At 37.5% G+C, this 24679-nt stretch overlaps 1 pseudogene; it reads right to left on the bottom strand.

The window, feature by feature from the left end:
* Window positions 1-4436: 4436 nt before the first annotated feature.
* LOC122010524 lies at window positions 4437-8723 on the bottom strand (annotated as a pseudogene).
* Window positions 8724-24679: the final 15956 nt, after the last annotated feature.

Genomic DNA, 24679 nt, shown 5'->3' on the forward strand with positions numbered 1-24679 from the left:
CTAAAAGTTGACTTCAGCCAACTTCAAAAATTCTCCAAAAATTCTACAAAATTCCAAAAATCATGAAATTTAATGTAGATATTACTTAGGGTATATATTATCAATAAAAAATAGTTTTTATGAAAATACTTCTTATTTTCAAATATTGACACAAATTTGAAAACTTATAAAAACTTTAGTGTTTTCTTCAAGTTTGTGTCTAACTATGATCACTATCAAGAGATCGTCTTCACCAAGGTTTTCCAAAAGTATTTTAAAATCATTTTCAAAACCAATATCCAACCATATTTCTTGGGATCAATGCACATGACTTGTACATTAGCTTTCCCAATAATTGAAAAACACATAACTATGTGTTTTGATGAACCTAAAACTCAACAAGATGCACTAAATCAACATCTTGAGTTTTGTTCACCATCCTAACATCTCACTTGTATCTAATGTGTGCTAAAACACATACAAGTCACCTTATGGTTCTTGTGAGATGTATATTTGGTTTTTTCCTAAACTAAGGGATCATGCATATCTATCTAGGCATTATAAGACTTATGATCATTCGCCTAGAATGTCATTTGGTATAATCTCACTTGTTGAGATATTTACTGTTCTTAATAAATATCTTTTATCTTTAATTACAAGGAAATTAACATAATACATGATGTTACATGACATACATCAAAATAAACAATTTTCAAAGAAAAACATGCTATAGTTACATGACGTATGTATGACATGACATGATATTTTTATATTTTTCATAATAAAAATGAATGTGACACATGATGTCATGACATGCGATAAGCAAGCAATCATGACATTTTAGCATAAATAAAATATACCTAGATAATCTATCTAAGTATCCTTAAACCTTAGCTAAAACCTTAAAATTAAGCCTAGATTGCTTATCTCTTGAAAGAATGCCAAAACCCAACTTAGAATTTCTTTTACCCCGTTTCTATTTGTGTCAATTGAAATTAAGAATTCAATCCTCAAATATTTGTTTGGCACATCTTACTCTTCCAAAGAGTAATTAATTTGATTAAAGTTTAAATTTTCCCTTAACCCCTCAATAGAATATCAAATTTTCAACTTGGTATTTCTTTTTGCATTTGTGCCCATTTAAATTTAAGTCCAACTCCTCAATGTTGGGACCAAATGTAGCTAGAGGGAGGGGGGGGTGAATAGCTCGTCGCGTGCTAAGTACTTGTCGTTGCTTGTTTCTTTGATGGTATGCAGCGGAAATACAAGAAACAAAAACATACAACGCTAACAAGGAGGGTTTACTTGGTATCCACCTCACAAGAGGTGACTAGTCCAAGGATCCACACCCACTTACGCACCCTCCACTAAGAAATCACTCCTTTTCTGTAACTATCAAAGGCGGAGAAACCCTACAAGCTCACAGTACAAGAAGAAAGAAGGGAAAACAAATACAAGCAATAGCTTACAGGTTTTACAACTGAAAACTCTAATCCTAGCTTTCTTCTTCAGCTGTAGATTCACCTTTTGACTTGGAAGACCTCCAAGAACCTTCAAGAACTGGCGATATGAACTTTGTGAAAAAGCTCTGGGAGCACAGTGAAGATCTGAGATCAATCGGTGAAGCGCTACTGAAGGAATCGAACGCCTGCAGCTAAATACGACGCCAACGGTCGAATCCTGATCAAATGGATTGCTCCCAATCGATCGGGGAGGCTTTGGATCGATCAGCTAATCGATCCAGAGCGCCTCTGTGCTCTCAGGAATTGCTTGGATCGATCAAATGATCGATCCAAGGCTTATCGTGCAAAGATCGCACTTCCCAATCGATCCATTGATCGATTGGGGGCTCTGGATCGATCGGTTGATCGATCCAGCGTTGTTCTGTGCGATCGCGCACTCGTCCCAATCGATCCACTGATCGATTGGGAGGAGACTTGTCGCGAAGACTCACCCAATCGATCGGTCGATCGATTGGGCATGAGCCAATCGATCGGCTGATCGATCCAGCTCATGATTTTCTCCCAAAATCAAGTCTAAAGCCTCCTAACCAACATCTGGTCAACTATGACCTGTTGGTCCATCGTGCCTAGCATCCGGTCCCCCTTGACCTGCTAGGACTCCCTCACCAAGTGTCCGGTCAATCCCTTTGACCCACTTGGACTTTTCTCCTAGTGCCAAGTATCCGGTCAATCCCTTTGACCTACTTGGTCTTTCCAATACCAGATGTCCGATCAGCCTTGATCCATCTGGATTTCCTCGTGCCAAGTATCCAGTCTATTCCTTTGACCTACTTGGATTTTTCATTGCCCGGCTTCACTTACCGAGACTTCCAACTGCCTGGCTTCACTCACCAGGACTTCCTTCTACCTAGCTTCACTCACTAGGACTTTCACCTGGCTTCACTCACCAGGACTTCCATCTGCCTAACTTCCCAGTTAGGGCTTTTCATTTGCCTGGCTTCACTCACCAGGACTTCCAGTCAAGTATCCAGTCAACCTTGACCTACTTGACTCTCCTTCACAATCTCCCCACATGAAACAGTTGCACCTGCAATCTTCATGTATTATCTACATGTATTGTCAAACATTGAAACCACAACATCAAGACTCGAGCTTGACTCAATTCAAGCTCAGTCAACACGGTCAACCTTGACCTGGGGAATATTGCACTAACACTCAAGAGTTGGCACATTTTACTCTTTTAAAGAATAAATAAAATCAAATTAAGGCTTAGATTCACCTTTAACCTTCTAAGAAAATGTCAAAACCCTAACTTGGCATTTCTTATCTTTTTCTAAATGTGTCCATTTAACTTAAGCTCAAATCCTCAAAGTTTGACACATTTTACTCTTTCACAGAGTAAACATTTTACATTAGGACCTAGATTTTCCTTTAATTACTCTAAGAAAATACCAAAACCCCAATTTGGTATTTCTTATGTTTTCCCAATTGTGCCAATTTAATTCAACCATAATTCCTTAAGATTTGGCACATGTTATTCTTTGCAAGGGTGACCATTTGGATTAAGATTTACATTTCCCTTAATTCCAAAAAAAATTGTCGAATTCCAAATTTGGCATTACTTTTGCTTCTCAAGTGTGCCAATTTAACCTAATTTCAAATCCTCACACTTGACACCTTTTTGCCCTTCAAAGCTTAATCACATTTGATTAAAGCATGGATTTTCTCTTAATTCCTTAAGAAAGTATCAAAATTCTAACTCAATTTTTCTTATACTTTTCTTAAGTATACCAATTTAGATTGAGTTCAACTCTTCAAATTTTGGCACATATATCGCTCTTTCAAAGAGTAACCCAACAATCCTTTTCTTTTCAAAAGGTTAACAATAACCTTGAAAATGCTCTCAAGTGTCAACTTTAACAAAGTTGGGTTAACTACCCTTCCAATTGGAGTTGACACTCCCTAAACCCATCTAGGGTGTAGAGAATATGCTCCTAGGAACCCAAAACCTATTGGTGCTCCTTGGATGCTCTAGGTACTCACTAGGAATGACTTCCCTAGCTACCTTCCTAAGGACCTTTCTAGGCTTTTTAGAAGCCTTGGTCACTTCTACTAGGTCACTTCTAGGGCTAACTCCCATTGTAACCTTATTTATGACTTTGTTTGGCCTTTTTGGAGCCTTCATCGCCTTTACTAGGTCAACTCTAGGGATGGTCTCCCTTGTGACCTTCTTTGTGATATTATTAGGCTTCTTAGAAGTCTTAGTCACATTGGTCTTTGCAAAAGTACTCTTAGCGACAACTTCCCTTGTACTTTTAGCTTGACTACACTACAACATTTTTCACCAATGGCAACGTCCAAAAAATGTGGCCTAAAGTATAAAAACCGTTGCCTTTTCTTTAGACAACGGTTTTTAAACCGTGGTTTAGTCAGCCGTTGCCTTTTGTTTAGGCAACGATTTTACTAATAATTCGCAACACTATAAAAAAAAATCGCAGCCTTTGATGAATATAGCCAACGGTTTTTTAATCATTCTATGGCAACGGTTTATGACAGTTATCTATGATAGCAACAGAAAAAATCGTTGCCTTTGATTGCAATACAGGAAAATCGTTGTTATTGATAACAACAGAGGAAAACTGTTGTCGTTGATAGCAACAGAAAAAATTAATACTAAAAATATACCAATTGAAGAAAATTATACCAATTAAAGAAAAACATGCTCAAAATATATTAATCATCCACATACATATTGAAGAAAATTAATTACGTTGTTATCCAAAACAAAATATTATAATACTCAAACAAATATACTAATTAACAAAGTATGCATCATCTTCATCCACATTTGTCTTAATATTTCTCTACCTTAAACTTAAATCTTTGCACACAAAATATAAAATCATTTGTCATCTATCATTACTGATCAAAACATTTGATCTGCATCCACATTTGACCTTCATCCACTATCAGTACTTGTACTAAAAAATCAAGCTATATAGCATCATCTTCTTCCGTTTCTATGTCCAACATTTGATCTTCATCCACATGATCACCATCCATATTAGGATCCTGTATATAAAATTTAAAATATTAAGACCTCACCAATCATCATAAATAATAATTGAAAAATCATAGCTACTAGAGAGTTATAAATGTTGAATAAATTATTAGATAAATGTTGACTCATGGTGATGACATGACTCATGTTGAATGACATAATTGGATTCATACTGATAACTGAGAAAAATACACAGAAACTAAAATGCATAAAAGCAACAATCTGATATCACAGGGGTGAGTGAGCACAGAAGTAAAATGCATAAAAGCAACAATCCGATATCATAGGGGTAACTGAGAAAAATACTGATGACACGACTCATGTTGAGTGAGCACGGAAGTGTTGTCAATAAGAAAAAATAGGTGTGATATCATATCATAAAAGCAATATTCTTTTGGCATCGAGTTATAGATTAGGTCCATTTGAGTTCTTGATACCATCATCTGCATTGGATAGGGGTCAGGCATTAGAGGTAGTAGCGAAGTGAATAGCATACAGACAAATTGGATAAGAAACAACAGATTGGTGCTTGCCATCATCAGGGAGGAAAAAAAATCAATCCTAGAGGGAAGTAGTGGTTAATGGAGTCTGGAATCAAATAGCAGAATAGAGAATATTAAACTACAATTGCAGACCTTAGATTAGCTGACTACCACAAAAGATTGTATTCCTCAAACTCGAGTTGGCCACTGTTAAGTTACTAAAGTCTCTGAGTGCATCAATGTCTTTGGCAAAACATTAGACATTCGCACACCACAAAGCCTTGCTCAAGTCTAAGAAAAAGGCATTTAATTATAGAAAATATTTAAAAAAAAACATATGTATAGCACAAAAAAAGGAATATTGTAGAATTACAAAGAAAACATTAGGTGCATAATGAGAATTGATATTATCTAACCCACTACAGATGTTAGTTTGGGGCATATTCAATGCTTGTAATGTGACACTCATAGCATGACCAACCAAATTTGTGTATATATTACTGGTTATAATTTGTATGTCTCCTTGCATTGCTTCTTCTAGGCCTGTGCTACTGTAAGTGAGTCTTTAAACCAATTCAGAGCCTAAAATGATACCTAAGGTCAGAGGTAGAATATCACACACATACTAGGGCATCCATAATATGGTCCGGTGACGATGCCTTGCATCATGAAGATTCAGACTCGAATCCTAGTACGTCAATGAGTTCTTAGCCCAAACCTAAATTTCTATTTGCCAAACCCTGAGCAGGTGTCTTTGTTTGATTACACACATTAATTATCAGGCAAGAATAGGTGACTCCTAGAGGAAAAGATGTGCCAGTATAGGTTAATACCCACAACTGAATTTGACTAATTACATTTGAAATTTATCACGTGATTATGTATAAAAACAGCCTAAATCAGTACAAAGTAATTATCACAAATGTAGGGGTGGTAAAAGATGCAACATTTTGCAAAATAGATCCAGCTATCTGTTCCAATTTTCAAACACAGTGAAAGTCGAGATCCCAAGTTAGTCAGGTATACCAAGGACAAGATATGAAGATCTAACTAATAACTAAATTTGGAGTCTATTGAAGGATGCAATAAGTCAAGAGGTTACGTGCAATAAGTCAAGTTAGACAGGTATACCAAGGATGCAATAAGTCTATTGAAAAAGGGAATTACCACAAGTTATGCCTTGAGTGCATAAATATTTGAACAAATTCCAAAAATATTTATTTAATATGAACTTCATTTTTACCTTGGGATTATTTGGAGCATGAGTAGATGTGGATGAACGTAGACCACTATTAGCATCACATGGAGATAACAAAGCTGCCAAAGACTCCATGTCTACTCTTGAATCATTTTGATTTAATATGGTCCTTAGAAGAAGTTGAAATTTTTGCTCCATTGTCGCCATCTCTTTACTATGTTTCACCTCCATCTCTTCATGTTTTGCTTCTATCTCGTGCACCTTATCAGTTAAATGTTTGACTTCATTAGCATGCCTTTTCTCAATTTATGCTATTTCTTCATTTCTTTTTAAGAGTGTAGGTGTTGTAGTTCTTCCATAGCATCGCACTCTCCCTGACTTCTCTTTGCCAAATACAGTCTTAAAAGCCTCAGTAGAAAGTACACCAAAATTTTCAATCAAGTCTTGAAGTTTTGTCTAGAAATTGTATAAGTAATGTTAATTGTGATAGTGAATAATTACATTTGACATATAAAGCGTAGAGAAACACTTACAATTGCATTATTTGTTTCTTGATCTAGTTGTTTTCCTTTCTTACTCTGTCGAGTTTCAATGAACATTTCAGCTTGAGTTGGAGACTCTTTATCCTCCTTGTTTGCACTCTGCATGAAGAAAATAATGATTTAAGCACTAAATTTAGGCCAATTTAAATGTATGCTTATAACAAATATAATAGAATATCAATCTCTCCTTTATACAAGCAAAACTTATAGGCCCTGCACGGTGTCTTCATTTTTGCTGAGCAATATTTTTAGCATTTTGATCACTTATTTCCTAAATTCATCAATGAAAAATGAATTTTATCAAACATGAAAAATATAATATAAAATATTACTTAATTATAAAAATATGTATCTTACTTGAATGGTTTCAAGTCTCCAATAATCCATCAACACTCTAAAGTGTGCTTCTGGTATGTCTTGAGGACGATTTTTCAGCCGCTCGCGCATGGTTGTATACTCGGTGAAATGATTTTTCTTAATCCAACATTTATATCGCCTCCAAGCATCATTTATAATACCATACACAGCCTTCTCCCCTTTTTCTGGAATGATGTATTTTTGCTGCCAAGAAAAGTAATGCAGTTATAAAGATATAATTTATAAAAATACTAAAACACACATGTAGTAGAAACACAAAAGTAAAAAAGTTGATACATTGATATAATTCCATATGTGTTGTTTGTTTGGTATAGCTTTCCAATTTGTGTAAGTAAGAGGACACAAATCTGCACTTCTTACTATTGTTCCCAAGAAATTACTAAGTCGATAAACTATCTTCTGGTTTGGTCCAACGGGTTCTCCTTCTTTATTGAAGATGATTTCTTGTCTATCATTTATTGATCGTTCATGAACTTTTTTACATAACGTCTTTCCCCGTTTTCTCTTCGATGTTGCCCCTAATTAACATTACGAATAAACAAGAAATTTCATATTTTCATAATGTCTAAAATAAGCAAAGACACTTAAAACACAAATGAGTTAAAATCAAAAGTTGATATCCCCTTAAACTAGAAAAAATGTTACCTTCGGTTGTATTGTCATTAGTATCCTCATCTTCTTTATTTTCAAAGTTGATATCCCCTTCAACTTCTTGTTCTATGTCATTTTCTTCACTCTCTTCATCTTCTAATTCCTCTTCTTCAAGTTGATCCCTATGGTTATTAATATATTTTTCAAGTGATATAGCAGGAAACTTTGAAGTAGCCTTTGGCTTCTTAGAGGCTGGTTGTTCTTCCGTAGATCCTTGACCATGATCTCTTATTGTATTTCTCAGTTGTCTCTTCAAATTATTTGGACAAAATCTGTTATTTTGGTCATCAATCTTCTTAGATTATTCAGGTTGGACTAAAATGCATGGTTATCAAGGTCTTTTTGACTTGGAATGTAAGTAGATCCTCCAACTTCGACTTCACTTCCAGTGGCTAAGGATTGCCTCATCTGGTCTTGCTTTTTGTGGTGTGTTTGAGTAGATCTTCCTACTTGAACTGCACTTCCAATGGCTAATAGCTTCTTCCTCTGTTCTTGCTTTCCATGTTGCATCAAAGTAGATCTTACTTCTAACTTTTCTTGCTGCATTCTAACTTCTTGGACTGCACTTGTAGTGCTTAATGGTTGCTTGCTTTGGTCTTTCTTTTGATGTTGTATTTGAGTATTTCTAGCTTCTTGGACTACACTTGCAACAGTAGAATTTTTCCTTGGCTCTTGATTTGAAGTAGATTCTTTTTTTTTCTTCATATTTTTGGCACCTTCTTGAATTGCACTTGTAGTGGTCAATGATTGCTTCCTTTGGTCTTTCTTTTGATGTTGTATTTGAGTATTTCTAGCTTCTTGGACTGCACTTCCAGCCGTAGAATTTTTCCTTGGCTCTTGCTTTGAAGTAGATTCTTTGTTTTTCTTCATATTCTTGGCACCTTCTACTTTTACTTTATACAATTTAAGCAATTCAACACTAGACTTAACTTGAAATTGATGAGGTTCAATATCAATTATCCTGTTCATTTTTCTAAAAAAGGAAAAAAAACAAAAGCACATAAAATGATTAAAACAATAACATAACAAGTGAGGCAATGTATGAAAAATTAAGAACAAAAGCACTGGAATTAAGAACAAATTTTTGTAAACAAAGAGACTGGTGATACTATAAGATAAATAATATACTGAAGGATCAAATTGTCTCCAGAGAACTTAGGGAAATGAGACTGAGGAAAACAACTAGTGAGCCAACCAAGGAAGCATCTCTATACTGAAGGATCAAATTGTCTTTATACAGAAGGATCATGCCTTGAGCATACAAGTACGATATAAGAAGAAACAAAATTGGCATACCCTTCTGATCATTTCATACGCAGTACGGATATTGTCATTGTGATATTAAACAAAATTCATGTGCATTTGTATGTTTTATGTACCAAGGAAAAAGAAATCATCTCTGTGATTGAAGGATCATATCTTAAAGTAATAAAGAAAAGTTTGAAAAGAAACCAAATCCTCATACACTTGTGATTTAAAATCATTTTTGAAATCGGAGGATCATGTATTACGCAAAAAAAATAAGAATCGACATCTGACGTTGAAGAGGGCTTTATGCAACTATTCCAATGCCAAGATTCCTGTTTATCAACAATTTACGTTAGTTAGAAACTCTCAAGATTGGTTTAATTCCCAATTTTTGTCACAAAAGAGGAATATACAAATGCTTCTACCATAAGAATCGACATCTGATGTTTACAAAGGCAATAGCTATGAATCACGCCAATCAACTTTTAGCAAGCCAAATTAAACAAAGAATACTATGGAAGAACTAATCTTCCAAGAACATAACATGTGTAAACATGCACCAAAGGGGAGAACAGGTCCACTTGGAGGCAGGGATGCACACATACTATAAGACCCTTCAGTATATTATTTTCCTCAGTCTCAGTTCCTTGGTGTAACTTCTGGCAACTAGCAGGTTGAAGATAGGTGTAACTTCTGGCAACTAGCAGGTTATCATTGTAACTAAAACATATATGTAACTAATGTCAATTTAAATGAAACGAAATGAAATCAACAAATTACAAATGTTGTAAGTCCATCATAAGAGCTATTTTTGTAAAGTTGCTTTTCTTATGGTAGAAGAATGCTGAAGTTTCTCAAGTCAAGAAGTAGCGAAATTGTCAGGACACTAACGTCTTTTATAGCAAAAAATAAACCACTAAGAACATGACCTTTGTTTTTAGGATGGGAGCTTGCTAGAGAGGTGAAACTACTCAATCATTTGGCCAATCAAAATGCAATCTAGAAAAAAAAAATCTTGGTTTGCAAAAAATAAACACACTCACCTGCTTCAATAATGTCACGAGGTCACCACCAACACAATACTCTAAAACCAGCCAAGTTGAATAGTAGATATTAGAAATTTAGAACAAATAAAGTAAAGAAGATATTTGAATAGCAAATAAGCAAATATTAGCAATTTGGAACAAATAAAAGATACTCATTGTGTTTAAATGTCTGGCGCAAATAGTGACAAAATCAGTATAGATAGACTAATTAATTACTATTGAATTCACAAAATAAAATCAGTACAGATAGACTAATCCATGGATTCCGACAAAGTGGCATCAAAATCTAATTCATCTTCGGATTCCACCATATTTGACTTAAGCAATGGATTTTCAATAACCGTCGCCGACATATCATCCCTGACCAACTCGACTTTATAATTGGAATCAACTATAGCTAGATTTACAGCATGATCTGACGGCTCGCTTTGATATAACTCCTGGGCATTTGAATTTATATCATCTTTCATATTAAAAAAGTCTCGTGGAACGGTCTTCATAACATATTTTCTATTAGCATCAAAAGGATCTTCAAAATAGAAGCATTGGTGGACCTGAGAAGCCAACAGAAAAGGATCATCTACATAACATCTCTTATTGAAGTAAACACAAGTCAACCCATACTTGTCGTCCTCAACTTCATACCAATTACATCGAAATAACACAAATTTAGAACTACCATAGTAGTCCAGTTCAATTATTTCAATAATTGATCCATAGTATGCTATTGGTTTTGTTGTTGGATTTTTCATCTTTAGTGCTAGCAAAGCTTTGGGTCACTAACACCACCGAAACACCACTATTTTGTGTCTTGCGTTTTGCATCACGTTGCTTTGTATGAAACCGGTAACCATTAATGACATAGCTAGAAAAACATCTTGCAAATGTATTTGGTCCTCTAGATAGCTCCTTAAGGTGGTCAGGTACATCATCCATCAAAGCACGATTTTTGAACCACTCAACGAAATCTTGTCCTTGACTCTTTGCTTTGCTCCACTTCTTTCTTTTTTTAACATTTGTAATTACGTTTTCATGCTCCCTACAATTGAAATTGCATTGTTAAAATGAATGTTAAATACTTTTAACATAATTAAAGCCAACAACCAATAGATTTACTTACCTAATGAATTCTTGAACTTCATCATGATTAAACAAGATGTAACGGTGGGCTTGACTCCTTAACTTGTATTCCAGAGAAATTACTTTTGCACTTCCAATAGAATGACCAATGCCAACTTCACAAGGATCACATCTATCACTATTCCTTGTCATTCTATTAAGCCTTGTTTCTACACCACCATGCAAATATCGTGAGCATAATGTTAAGCATTCCTCAACCAAGTATCCCTCAGCAATAGAACCTTTTGGTCGACTCTTGTTACGAATATAACTCTTCAATTTACCTAATTATCTTTCTGGAAAGTACATCCATCGAAATTGTACTGGCCCTCCTAATTTTATCTCATCCACTAGATGTATAAGCAAATGAACCATTATATCAAAAAAATTAGGAGGAAAAATTGTCTCCAACTGGCAAAGTATTTCAGTAATCTCTGATTGCAAGATATTAAGATCCCCCACATCAATTACTTTTTTGCATAAGCAACTAAAAAATGAACAAAGACGAATTAAAGGGTGGGAAACCTAGTTGGACATTGTGCTTCTCACAGCTACTTGTAGCAAGTAATGTAGAATGAAATGTGCATCATGACTTTTGTAACCATAAATTTTCTTCTCAGCAACATGAACACATCTTGAGATGTTTGACGCACAACCATCCGGTATTTTTTCTTTCTTTAAAACACCACAGAAAATAGTCTTCTCATTCGGAGTCATGGAGAAACATGCTTTTGAGAACATTATATTTTTACCTTCATTTGTCTCTTGGGGATGAAGTTTCTTTCTAATGCCCATGTCTTGTAAGTCAAAACAAGCTTTTTCATGATCTTTTGTCTTCCCTGGGATATCCAAAAAAGTCCCAATTATATTATCAAATATATTTTTCTCTATATGCATCACATCAAGGTTATGCCGTAAGCTATTGTGCTTCCAATATGACAACTCAAAAAAAATTAATTTTTTCTTCCAAGGACCATTGGTAAGTTTTTTTTGCATCTTTCCAAATACATTATTGAAGTTTTCTAATAATTCTAAGGTATCTTTCCCTTTCAACAAAGTTGGTGGAGGCCTAGATTCTTTTCTCCCATTAAAAGCCCTTGTATTTGATCTATATTCATGATCCATAGGCAAAAAAATATGATGATCCATATAACACATCTTTCGACTATACCTCAAATAAGTTGAATTAGTGTTATAATTGCAACAAGGACATTCTAATTTCCCTTTTGTACTCCACCCACTCAACATAGCATACCCAGGAAAATCACTGATAGTCCACAATAGAGCTACTCGCATTTGAAAAGTTTGATTTAGTGAAGAATCATATGTTTCTACTCCTGAACCCCACAATAACTTCAACTCCTCAATCAATGGTTGGAGGTACACATCAATGTTATTCCCTGGTGATTGTGGGTCAGGGATTAATAAAGATAGCATAGCATACTCAGCCTTCATACACCACCAAGGTGGAAAGTTATATGGTATCAAAACCACAGGCCAAGTACTGTGAGACACATTCATGGATCAAAAAGGATTAAATCCATCACTGGTCAATCCAAGCCTTATGTTTCATGAATCACTGGCAAAGTTAGGATGACATTTATCGAAGTCTTTCCACGCCTCTCCATCCGCGGATGCCTTAACTTTCCATCCTTTGAACGCTCCTCTTCATGCTACCTTAATGAGCCAGCTGTCTTTGAACACAAAAATAACCTTTGAAGCCTAGGAATCAAGGGGAAGTGTCTCAAAACTTTACCGAAAATTTTGTAAGCTTTCTTATTTTCCTCAAGTTGGCGATCTCCTTCAACATTCTCAATCCATCGTGGAGCTCCACAAACATGGCAAGAGGTGTCATTCTCGTGATCTTTCCAATATAGCATGCAGTCATTAGGGCAAGCATCAATCTTTTTATAATCAAGCCCCAAATCCCTTATCATGCCTCTAGTTTTGTTTAATGAATCGGGAATATTCAATTGAGGCATAGATTCTCTCAACAACACTAATAAAGCATTGAAAGATGCATTACTCCAACCATAAAGGCACTTCAGCAAATACAGTCGAATAGTGAATGACAATTTAGTGAAGTTTTTGCAACTTGGGTACAACTCTTGCTTTGCATCTTCAAGTAGATTATAGAACTTTTTAGCATCTTCATTAGGGCCTTCGCCAACTCCATTTTCTTCTTGTGCCACATCTCTAAATTGTTCATACAATAGTCCATCAATATCATCAATTGCATCCTCTCTATCATCCATATCACCATTGAGATCCATCAGGTTTATTAGCCCCTCACCATGACGAACCCAAACATCATATCCTTTTTCAAATCCGTATCCAATTAAATGATCAAGCACCATTGCCCTTGTCCTCGAAAAAGCATTGTGGCATTTAGCACAAGGGTGCAAAATCTCTACTCCTTGGGGGTTTCCTTTTGTGTACGCATAATTCAGAAAAACTTCAACACCATTAATGTATTCTGGGCTATATCTTGGTAATTTCATCCATGCCTTGTCCATCAGCTTCCTTAGGATAGCATCAAATAAAAAAGGATAAGGAATATTTACTTGTATGCCAATATGTAATGAAAAGCTATGACATTCTTAAAAGGCATGAATATGATGTTGAGTTAGATTCACCCACCAAAATAACATGAATGAGAGTCCATAAAAACATTCTTAAAAGGCATGAATATGATGTTGAGTTATATTTACTTTTCCAAATCATTTTTTGTCATGGCACCTTACTTGTTCCCTGGTCAAATGTGATGTTGCAGTTAAAACCTAGAAAAACATCTGTTATAACAAACATCTAAATTTAATGTGAAAGGGTTATATATTGTTTACTATGGAAACACAATTCAAAATTGAGGTTGGAAACTACAATCCTTGTGATTGAGTGGGTCTAAGCCACCAAAACTCAAAGTGTTATAAATTATTTTGAATTTGGACCATCTTAACACTTCTGCATTTAATCAAAGCTTAATAAGGAAAAATGAACATAGATAATCAAAATTAATAGATTAAAAAATGATGGGTTATTTTTATTATTCAATCAAAGGAGAACTAACTAATGATATAGCTTCTACACCAACCAACCAATTCAAAAATATTGGCATCAAACGAAGTCTAACATTACTAGTAGTTCTAACAATTCCATTAACTTATTAATAGACAATAGAAACTATTATATCTTAATCTACCTCCCATGTTAGAGCATAGAAACAACCTATCCAATTTTCTATGTAAAATATAAGATGTCCCTAAATGCAATAATGAAAAGATGATTAATATATCAAAGATAACTCTCTAGACTAATCTTTAAATGAAATGATAATTGGATTAAACTTGACAATTTCTAATGGATATATCTTCAAAAACATAGTTGGTAACAATATTCCAAGACAGACTATTTCAAAAGATGAAGTTGGCAACAATCTTCAAAAGAGATAATATAATTTACTTCCTTAACTTCCCTGTTAAATAATATCGCAGCTGGATTCCAAAGGTTTTGCAGACGTAAAGACAAAAGAAAGTAGAGATAAGGAAGTCAATGAAGTGTTAGTACAAGAGGTGAAATAGAGATACCAACAAGAGCACAGATTCCTCTGTACAAACATTAATATAAGCTGAAAGACATTAGTACTGAGATTCATATGATTGGCCAAAGACAGTACAAATAACAATTGGGCAGCCTGATCTATTGAGTCTGTTTGGCTCAACAAGGTGAATGACTTTTCTAGAGCATGGGATGTAGAGAGTAAAAGGAGCTCTTATTACATATGTTGATGGTCAACCAAGGGCATGGTGGGTTACAAGAACATACTACGAGATGATTACATTCATCGAATAGCAAGCCTTTTATGAGAATTAAGTTCATGAGACATTTTGTTAGGACTAGCCTTAATTCACTCTCATGGTAGAGTAGGTATAAATTTCTTGTATTCTGCTCCATTTAAGATGTATAAAGAGTATTTAGTAAAAAGTAATTTGTCATGATAGATTCGGTTAAAGTCATGATTGGATTAGATGTCTACATAAAAGGGCGAGACATATCAAAACCTTCAAGTTCCAATTGCTCTGTCCAAGTTGATCTTTAGGGGATAACGAGAAGGCACTTCCCTCAATATCACAAGCATACTCAATAATGCTTTCTTATAGCAGGGAAGGGAATCTACCTTCCCCCTTTTACTTGAAAAGAAAAAATAATACAAACAGTGAATAAAAAACATCTCCTAAGCATTATATCAAACAATTATTGTGCACGTTACTACAACGAAGGATCTGGCGATAATGAAGTAGCGATAATCAAGCAGAGATTGAAATTATAGTTGAATCAAGGGTGCAAGATTGCCACAACATTTGCAATCAATAAATAGTAAAATTGAAACAACCTACGGACCTCGCACCTGCTTCAAGGCCACCCGTTGCCTTCTCAATCAGAACTCAAGCCGAAATCTATCTGCTCTTCGTCCTCTCCCTCGTAAGGGATGCGATCAGGTCTCAGGACTGGTGCAAGCGGTCGGCTTGCTGTTTGTTAACTAGCTACTCCAAGCGAGCCCACATAAACATGGACTGGTGTAACCAGGGGAGACGACGCTTGTGCCGACGGGGTAGACAACAATTTTTGGAGGGTGCGTGGTTGGGGGAAATGCGCGCGCGGGTAGGGAAACTTTAGGAGGGAAAAAAAAGTAGGGAAAAGAAAAGGTCGGGCAAAAAATGAGTAGGGAAATGCGCGCGCGGGTAGGGTTTATTTTAGAAAAGAAAAATAAAAATAGAAATTTTATTTTAGAGAACGGTTATTAATCGTTGGAGAAAAATTTTAAAAAATCGTTGCCTAATGTATTTTAAGAGAACGGTTTTTAATCGTTGCAAAAAAATTTAAAAAAACCGTTGCCTAATGTATTTTAAAAGAACGGTTTTTAAACTGTTGCAATGAGAGGCGTTGCAAAAAATAAAGAATATTATAGTTTAAACCGTTGCTTAATGTAGCGCAACAATATTTACAAAAAAATATTAAAAACCGTTGCCTAATCTATTTAGTATAATTTTTTTAATAAATGTATTTTAGAGAATGGTTTTTAATCGTTGCATATTAAAAAAATTTATTAAACCAACACTATTAAAAACCATTGCCTAATGTACTTTAAGAGAACGGTTTTTAAGCCGTTGCAATGAGAGGCGTTGCCAAAAATAAAAAATGTTGTAGTGCTACTAGTCCTAGGTTTGGTTCCATAGCTATATGAAACCCTATGAAAGGAAGTCACATCTTTCTTGGCTTTGGGTTTGTATCCCAAACCTCTATGGCTATTGGATGACTCTTGTCTAGCTTTTCCAAGGTTGTGCTCACTTTGCCCCTTAAGCAAGTTTTCCATTATTGCTATGGTTCTCTCTAAGTTATCAAGTATTAACCTTAAGACTTGGTTTTCCCTTACTAAATCCATAGATTTGAATTTTTGTTGATTCCTATGAGCATTGCTAGCCTTAGGCTTATATCTAAAGTCCTTAGAATTGTTGCCTAAGTAGTTATATACCTTCTTAACCTTAGGTATAGTAGATCTAGCATGAGGAGGTATATATTTGTCCTTAGGTTTATCATGCATTCTATTTTCATGATAAATAACATTATAACGATTTAAATTTGAACTAGCATGCTTTTTATCATTTCTAAGAGAATTTGCATTAATAGAATTTATCTTGGGTTTGCTCTTACAAGTTGCCCCTAGATTTGTGCTTCCTCTAATCACCTTGGTTGACTTCTTCCCTTTAGGATATTAACTTCGGTAATGTCCTCTATGATTGCAAGAGAAGCACACAATGTGCTCCTTGCTTCTCTTTATTATGAGGTTGGTCTCCTTGAGCTTTTCTTTGACCTTTGTTGTACTTGGCCCTTTTTCTTGCCCAATTTGGGGCATTTGCTCTTGTAGTGTCCATGCTCCCTACACTTAAAGCAAATGATATGATTTTTATCTTTAATAATTGAAATCTTTATACCTTTGCTTGTAGGGTTGATGTTTGATCCTCCATTTGATTTTTCTTGCAATGTAGAGATGACATTATCTTCTATTTTTTCCTCTTCACTTGAGGATGTGGGCTCTTCCACTTCTTCATCTCTTGAGAATGTGGAAGATCTCTCCTCTTCCACCTCTTCCTTTTCCTCCTCGAATGTTGACCTCTCGTCAACATCGGATTGCATCTTTTCTTCCTCCTCTTCTTCGGATGTCAACATCGGATTGGTCATTCTCTTCTTGGATCAATGAGCCCTTCTCCTTGGGCTCTTCCACTCCTTGGACTTGTGTAGGGTCTTCATGATAGGCAATGATCTTTTTTCCAAAGATCACTTGCATTTGTGATTCACCTACACTCAACAAAATATTAGAAGGTAGTAAATTATGCAAAATTCTCGTTACCTCCTTGTCCGCTTCTGATTGCTCTCGTTGCTCTTCGGTCCAATGCCGAGGTCGGAGGCGTTTACCCTTCTTGTCCGTAGGAGCTTCAAATGGGTCACTCAAGACACCCCATTGGTTCCACTCCATTTGGAATCATGTCTCCAGCTGATTCCTCCAAAAGGCGAAGTCTTCCTTGTCGTATGGCGGAGGAATCCGGATGTCCCATCCAAGTGGACCTCCCAAGTCCATCTTCTCCTTCCTCTAGCTTCTTGCTCTCTTGGCGGTTAGTCCGTAGAAGAGCGACCTCGCTCTGATACCAATTGTTAGGATCTTTGTGCCCGCTAGAGGGGGGTGAATAGCGTTTCATTGCGCTCCTTGCGTCGTTTGCTTCGTCTTGTTGATGATCACTTCTTGTGATGATGTGCAGCGGAAAATACAAGAAACAACACACTACAATGCTAACACGTAGATTTACTTGGTATCCACCTCAAGAAGAGGTGACTAGTCCAAGGATCCACACACTCACACACCCTCCACTTGAAAACCCTCCTTTATGGTACCTACCGAAGGCGGAGAAGCCTTACAAGCTCATAATACAACAAGAATATAAAGAGAAGCAAATACAAGGAAAATCTTATAAGCTTTGTACAATAAACTCTAACCCTAACCTCTTCTTCTTGTTGTAACTCGCCTCTTGACTTGGACGTGCCTCCAAGAACCTTCAAGACTGACAAGGAGAGTTGTGGAGAACCTGTGAAAATCGCCCTTGCAAGCTCGTGTAGAAATAAATGAGATTTCTACCGAAGAAATCGCACGCCAATGCCTTTATCTGCGTTAACGGTCGAATTCCAATCGATTGGATTGCTCCCAATCAATTGGGGAGGCTTTTGATCGATCGACCGATCAATACAGAGCGCTTCTATGCTCTATGGAAATCCCCTGAATCGATTGCCCAATCGATTCACTGTGTTTCATGCCATTTCCAGAGATCGCACGAAAATCCAACCTCCCAATCGATCAGCCGATTGATTGGGAGGCTTTCTGTGTGATCGGCAAAGGCTCCCAAATGATCCATGGATCTATTGGGAGAACCCTTTGTCGCGGGTGCTCTCCCAATCGATCAACCGATCGATTGGGCATGAGCCAATCGATCGGTTGATCGATCTAGCTCCTGTGGACTTGCCCAATCAAGTCCAAAGCCCTCTAAAACCAACATCCGGTCAATCCATGACCTGTTGGTGCATCATGCCTAGCATCCGGCCATACCGACCAACCTCGAACTAGCCTTCTAGCCTCCTCCATCAGCCTTGTGTCCCTCAGATATCTCCCCATCCTTCACGCCTTGCCTTCAAGAGCTTCCTTCGGCCTCATCCTAGTTATCGAGTTCTCCTTGCCAAGTCACACTAGGACTTACCTTGCCAAGACCACATGCTTGGACTTACAACATTTGCTAAGATCACACTTGGACTTTCCGTTGCCTGGCTCCTCACCATGACTTCCCAATTGTCTGGCTCCTCACCAGGACTTCCCAAATGCCTGGCTCTGCACCAGGACTTTCTCCTTTGCCAATATCACACTTGGACTTTTTAATTTGCCTAACCTCCAGTTAGTACTTTCACCACTGTCTAAACTCCAGTTAGGACTTCCATACACCTGACCTCCAGTTAGAACTTTTCCAGTCAAGTTTCCTGTCAACCTTGACCTACTTGACTTGTATTCTCATTAACCTGGTCAACCCTTTGACCATCTCCATAATCAGACGATTATTTCAGCAATCTCTTTATATTGTCAAACATCAAAACTCAAATCCTGACTCAAGTTTGACTTAAACCAAGCTTAGTCAACTTTGTCAAACTTGACCTAGGGAAATTGCCCCAACAGTATTAGCATATCCAATTATTCTTTCATTAGTATCACGGTCGTAAGTCATCCAACATCCTCCATCATCACGTTTGGGATACAAGTTAAGTTCCCACAGATGGCGCTAATATGATCCTGTCCAGAAACGGTGAAGACAGCTGGCTGGGGATGTGGCTCCGTAGTTGACCATGTGAAGACTTCGTTCCATTCCACAAAACCAAGAACGTTAGTGCTAGACCAGGGAAAGAGTCCCTGACGTTGACCTTCCAACGCTCAAGTCAGTCACCAAAATAATAGAAAGGCGGTAAAGAACTGTAGCAGCACGAGAGCGTAAATACAAATAATGCATATCTCTGCCGGTGCATAGACCCCCCTTTATATAATATCTCTGTAGCGGATGTGCACGCTTCTCAATACACGTGCATATTTTCCCAACTGTCCTATGAAAAGATAAGTTAGAAAAGTGTCTCCTAACAGGGTTGCATATGTTGGTACCCCGAGATAATTTTGATATGATCAACCAAGTTAGGTTAGGTCCTATTGTGTTTAACCCTGTATCTAAGTATGCAGGAACTTAGGAGCACAAGGCGTTGACCAAAAGATGTAGCTAGCGATAATGACGACACGAGTGAGAGCCGACGGGCTTAGTGCGTCTGAGGGACGAGGTGCTACGAGAGAGTACGCGGGTGGATGAGAAGGAGGCGCGCGACATTTCTGAGGGACGAGAAACCGAAGCGAAGGCTTGCTCGAGAAGGCCGGAAGTTGGGTTCGGGTGAGCCCTATTCCGGATGGCCAAAATCACCCAACGGAGTGGAGCTGGAGCTGAAGACCCAGACTTTTGTGAGTGGAATCGAAAAAGGAAGTTGGGACCAAAAATCAGCAAAGGGCTAATTTTTTGCCCCAGGGCGCCCGGACTCCGGGCGCTCGAAACTCGATTCTTAGCCATTTTGTTGGATCGAGAAGCGCTAGAGGGGGGGTGAATAGCGCTCACGGCTAAATTGTTCGATTATCGGAATCGTAAAACGTTCGTTGAGTAATTAAAGCAGCAGAATAAAATAAACACAAAGACACAAAGGGATTTACTTCGTTCGGAGCCTAAGGCGACTCCTACTCGAAGGCCCGCGATCCTTGATCGCTTACGGTGGGCAACAACTATAAGCTCGATAAGAATTACAAATTACAATGAAAGTATTAAAATAACTTTGTACCGACAACTTAAAGAAGAAGAAAACAGAGCTCCGGGTCGTCGGAATGTTGCAGCAGCACTTCGGAATGATTTTGTTAGCAGCACGTTGAAGAAAGAAAGCCTGGAACTTTTTTATCTGAAGTGCTGGTCGAAACCCCCTTATAAAGGGTGTTCAAGGCGCCTTGAAGGTTGTTCAAGGCGCCTCCATGCTGCTGAGTCCTCCGCGTAGATCAAGCTTGAATTGGTCGAACTTCATCTGCTTAAGGCGCCTTAAACCCTACTCAAGGCGCCTTCCAAGGCGCCTTATACTCCCTTCAAGGCGCCTCCATTGATGCTTCTTAGCCAGGTCAACTTTTGCACCCGAGGCGCCTCCAAGCTCCATGGAGGCGCCTCAGACACTGTTCATCCGAGGGAAAACTTCATTATTTTGTACCTGCAAGACATGTTAGTCCAAACAACTATCCTGCAATACAAAGTTAGCATAACCAGCAGCATGAATATGATAACGAATATTATGATAGTCTCCGGACTGTCCGGGTCTGACTTCGGATTTCCGACCGGAAACCCTAGGTCGACTCGACGCCTACTGTTCCCTCTACGGGGAACGCGTCCTCACCTATTCCACTCAGGAGATTTACCTGTTGCTAGTGCGATCCTCCAGATCGACTGGACTTTTGCTCAGCGCTCGACGCTTCCGAACTTTCTGCTGGACATCCGCTTCCCGGCTAGTCCAGTCTTTAACCTGGTTTGCGACACCAGGACTTTCCACCTAGGGTTACCACCCCCTAGGACTTTTGCTTGAAGCCATCGACCTGCCAAGACTTTCCGCATAGGGTTGCCACCCCCTATGACCTAGGGTTACCACCCCCTAGGGTTTTTCCCTTTGCCTAACCGCAGCTAGGACTTTCCTCCACCTAGGGTTACCGCCCCCTAGGACCTAGGGTTACCGCCCCCTAGGACCTAGGGTTACCACCCCCTAGGATTTTCACCCTCCTAACCGCAGTTAGGACTTTCCTGAAACACTCATTCAATATGTTAGATAACATAACAACTTAACTTGAACCCTTTGACATAATCAAAACACCGGTTCGATCGTCGGATGCTTCCCGCACCAACACATTTCAATGTGACCTTTGAACGTTGCGTCAGAGATAGAATTTTATCTCATTCTAGGCACCCCGAGTAGGGCTATATAAGCAGTTCTGCTCCCAGAAGCCTAGAAGAACAAGAATTACAAAGTAACAACACTTGTGCTTGAGTTTGTTTGAATTTAACTTTGTTTTGTGAGTTTTGAATGTTGTAAGAGGCTTCTGCAGCCATAGGAGATTTTTAATGCTTTTTTTTCATCTGCCTTGGACTAACAACTTCCCAAGTTGTAACCAAGTAAATTCTCGGTGCCTCTTTTCTTTTAGTGTCTTTATTAGTCTTATGCAAGTGTTCTTTTAATTAAGTTATAAGTTTGAGAAAGGTTGTGTTTGCTTATTTTGTGCAGGGGTTTTTCACCCCCCATCTAGCCGACCACCAAGGGTCCTAACAAGTGGTATTAGAGCAAGGACACTTCAGAAGGACTAACCGCCAAACGAAGCACACGAGATGACCGAACCAAACATCTACCCACCAAAGTTCGAGGGGGAGTTCGCGAGCTGGAAAAAATGAATAGAGGTATTTTTTAAAACCGATTTTAAATTACTTTTAATAATAAAGTTTGATTTTGTAGCACCTGAAGATAAGGAAAAATACCAGTGGACAAAGAAGGAGTAGGTCGACTTCGTGGCAAACGGCAAAGTAAAGTTCCATTTGCTGAGCGTCCTACCGCTACAAGAAGTCAACCGGATCAGCGCCTGCAACTTAGCAAAGGAGCTTTGGGAGAAATTCCTTGAGCTAACACTAAGGGACGTCTGAAACTAAGCTCGCGAGATGGGATCTGCTAAGGAACCAGCTGAGTAACATAAAATTAGAAGCAGAAGAAATCGTTGCACATCTTCACTCGAGAATGAAGGAACTAATCATCGGACTCACTAATATTGGAGAAAAGGTAAGCAGCCGAGATTCACTAAGGTGCGCACTTAATGCATTTCCTAGAACTACTGAGTGTATATCATTAGTAGATGCTTACTATATATCTAAAGATTTAGAATCTGTCACCTTAAAAGAAATGTTTTCAACATTTGAAATCCATAAAACGAGATGTGTAGATTCAAAGAAGGAGCCGAAGCATAATATTGCCCTCAAGGCGAAGATGGATGAACTAGATTCAGAATCCTCTCTCGACGATGATGACGAAACGACAATGATGGTAAGGCGATTAAAAAAATTATTTAAATATATAAAAACTAATTATCTGCATGGTAGAAAAAAAAAGAAAAATTAAATGCTACAAATGCAATGAAAAATGACACGTTAAAGACAACTGCCCTAAGTTGAAGAACAATGACAAGAGCAAGAACAAGAAGCATGCCCAATCTAACAAGTACAAAATGCTAAAGGCAACGTGGGACGAAACGTCGTCCGAATCAGAAATTTAAGCCATCGTCGGACTTGCATTAGTGACAAGTCATTAAGAAGACGAAAACGAAGCAAGCTCATCCGAAATGAGCATCGATAGCATCGATGACGGAGGAGCGACATCGGAAGAAAGTAACAATTCATAGAGAGCTATGGACAACAGGATCGACAAAGTAAGTCAGGTACGATCTTTGCCTCCCGATAAATTATTCAAGTTTGTTAAATTATTGTCAAAGGATTGTTGTAAGCTAGAAAAAGAAAACAAAAAATTAAAATTAATTCTAGCTAAATCTTATCCATTAGAAGAATTTGACAAAATAAAATTGGAAAATGATAATTTCTAAAAAGAAATAAAGAACTTAAAAATCATACATGCTCATATAATATAAGTATTAGAAAATTTAATGGTCTAAATTGGTACCTTAATTACCACAAGGGACAAATTAGGAAAATTTTCAGAAATATATTCGTAAAAGATTTTTAATCAACCCAGTTGGAAGGAACTTATATTAGGTTCCAAAATCATTCTTAGATTAAAACTTTAGAGAGTAGATTAAAGTTAGGGCTTTTAGAGAGTAGATTAAATGTTTGATTTCCTTAAGAGACTTTGTCTATAAAGTGGTTGTTGTTCCAATAACTAATAAAGACTAGTGTCTCGCCACAGCTTGGAAGTCAATTAATGAATAACATTTTTAATTGACTAACTGATAAAATATTTAATTGTAATTAATGCTTTAAATAGTTACTCAAATATTTTTTTACTTAGAATTTTTTTTACAAAACTAAAACTTTCTAAAATTACTTATGTTGCATTTTTTTAAGTGATATCGAAATTATTTTCAAAATTTTCAAAAACTTGATAAGTTTTTCAAAATTGTTAGAAAATCAGAGTTTTTTTAACTTTCTTATTTTTGAAAAGTTACCCTTAGATTTTTTTTTTTAGCCCATTTTTTTATGTGATCAAAGGGGGGAGAAGGAAAAATTAAGTCTAGGGGGAGGTAGTTTAAATTTTTTTTTTTTTACTTTTTGCACTTAATTTCAAAATTTATTGCTTTTACTTTATGTTGGTTTACCCTAACTTAACTCAGGTTGCTCACATAAAAAAAAGAGAGATTGTTGGTATCCTAAGGTAGTTTTGATGTGATCAACCAAGTTAGGTTAGGTCATGTTGTGTTTAACTCTGTGTCTAAGTGCGCAGGAACTTAGGAGCACAGGACGTCGAGCAAAAGACGCAACTAGTGAAAAAGGACGGCACAGGAGAGAGCCGACGGGCTCTGTGCTTCTGAGGGACGAGGTACTGCGGAAGAGTAAGCGGGCGAACAAGAATGAGGCGCACGACGTTTCCGAGAGACGAGAAGTCGAAACGGAAACTTGCTCGAGAAGGTTGGAAGTTGGGTTCGTGTGAGCCCTATTCCGGATCGCCGAAATCACCCAAGCGAGCGGAGTAGGAGCGGAAGACCCGGACCGATGTGAGCGGAATTGAAGAAAGAGATCAAGATAAAAAATCATCAAAGGGCTGATTTTTAGCCTCGGGGCGCTCGAACTCCGGGTGCCCGGAACCCGATTCTTAGCCATT

Source organism: Zingiber officinale, chromosome 8A (assembly GCF_018446385.1).
Source record: "Zingiber officinale cultivar Zhangliang chromosome 8A, Zo_v1.1, whole genome shotgun sequence".
NCBI classification, from domain to species: Eukaryota; Viridiplantae; Streptophyta; class Magnoliopsida; order Zingiberales; family Zingiberaceae; genus Zingiber; species Zingiber officinale.